The 2,022-nt window shown below is 36.0% G+C and overlaps 1 non-coding gene across 1 annotated transcript; it reads left to right on the top strand.

Annotated features, from left to right (window-relative positions):
• Positions 1–1,582: 1,582 nt before the first annotated feature.
• TRNAK-UUU (transfer RNA lysine (anticodon UUU)) lies at positions 1,583–1,655 on the top strand. The gene has a single exon. It is a non-coding gene; the product is annotated as a tRNA-Lys (tRNA).
• Positions 1,656–2,022: the final 367 nt, after the last annotated feature.

The raw sequence follows: 2,022 nt of genomic DNA on the forward strand, positions 1-2,022 counted from the left end.
AGTTGGTGAGAAACTCAATCTAAATTGACTTTATCAAAAGGGTAGTTGATTGGCTCATGTAACAGAATAGTCCAGGGATAGGTCTAGCTTTAGATAATATGACCTAATCCAGGACCTCATAATATCATCAAGGCATGAACTCTCTCCATTTCTCAGTTGTGCTTTCCTCAGTATTACATGCATTTTCATATAGTTTCTTCCCTCATTATGGCGAGGTGGTTACCAATAATTCCTGGTTTACAACTTCATGACTTAAGTCCAACAGAATAGAGAACACCTCTTTATTGCTTGAACAAGATTCCTGGTATTATCTCTGATTGGATCAAAATGTTTTACTTGAATCATCTGCCCATATCCAAATCATATATTGTGGCCTAGGAGAGTGATTGGCCAGGCCTGTGTTACATGTATGCTCTTGGAACCAGAGATAGAGTCAGCTTTACCCAAAGCACACCACACATAAACAAAGCACATTGCTGATCATCAGTGATGATCTTCCTAAAGTAAAATCACGGTGGTTCTACCAGATGAAGAGGTGATGGACGATGGGAGAAAGAATTAACAAATGTATACTATACCCAGAGAACTCAATAACTTCCATTAGGGTGCTTATAAAGCCTTGCCTTCCCTCTGTACTTTTTGTTGGTCCAGTTTGTCTCTCTTCCCTTGCTGAATCCTTACCCATAAGTTTTAATTATTGTTTGTTCTTCAGAACAGAGGCTTATAGGTTGTAATTGAAACCATTTATGAGATGAAATATCCTGAAGTATATATTAAGCAGTGGCTCTAAAAGTCTTGTCTCTGGAGCAGCAGCAGCATAGCCTAGGAACATGTTAGAAGTGCCAGTTCTTGGGTCTCATCCCAGACCTAATGAGTCAGAAACTATTGTGATGGAGCTCAGAAACCAGTGTTTTAACAAGCCCTCCAGGTGATTGTGATGTTCACTAAGATTTGAGAACCACTGAACTAGAGAATAGGAAGAAAAAAGTAAAGATTGCAGAAGAGACTGCAGAGAATAACCAGGGATGTAGAAAGAAAACCAGAAGCATGTGGTAACAAGAGAAGTCAAAGAGAATGCTTTAGAATGTGTTTACTAATTTGTTGGATAGTTCCCATATTATAAGGTAAGGTCTAAGAGACCAGAGAATTTTTTTGTCTTGCTCTCTGCTGTATCCATAGCATATAGTCGGAGACTTCAAAACTTCTCTCTCTGCAGCTGGTTGAACAAGTAAACAGAAAATTAGTAATGATATAGAATACCTGAACAATACTATCAAATAAGACTCAGTTTGTATTTACAAATACTCCACCTAACAAAAGCAGAATACAATTTCTTTTCAAGTGTGCATGGAAGATTCACCATTATAGAACATACTTTGGATCATAAAACAAGCCTCAACGAATTTGAGTATCAATCATATAAAATATGTTCTCAGATCACAATGGAATTAAACTAGAAATAAATAACAGAAATATATCTGAAAAATTGCCAAATATTTGGAAATTTAACAATATACATCAAAGTTACCCAGAGATCAAAGAAATCTGAACCAATAACTTAAAATATTTTGAACTGGGGAATTCCCTGGTGGTCCAGTGGTTAGGACTTGGTGCTTTTGCTGCCATGGGCCCAGGTTTGATCCCTGCTCAGGGAACTAAGATCCCAAGGTAGCTGTGTGGTACAGCCAAAAATAAATTTTTAAAAATATTTTGAACTGAATAAAGATAAAATACAACAGATGAAAATATGTGGGATGCAGCTAAATCAGTGTTTAGAGGGAACTTTATATTGTTAAATTCTTAAATTAGAAAAGAAGAAAAGTCTCATATAAATAATCTAAACTTCCAGCTAAGAGGTTCAAAATAAACCCAAAGCAAGCATAGGGAAGGAAATTATAAAGATAAGAGCAGAGGTCAATTAAACTGAAGAAAGAAAATTAATAGAGAATATCAATGAAACAAAAGTTGCTTTTTTAAAAGATCAACAAAATTGATAAGCCTCCTGCCAGACTGACCAAGAAG

This window comes from Orcinus orca, chromosome X (genome assembly GCF_937001465.1).
Source record: "Orcinus orca chromosome X, mOrcOrc1.1, whole genome shotgun sequence".
Taxonomy (NCBI): Eukaryota; Metazoa; Chordata; class Mammalia; order Artiodactyla; family Delphinidae; genus Orcinus; species Orcinus orca.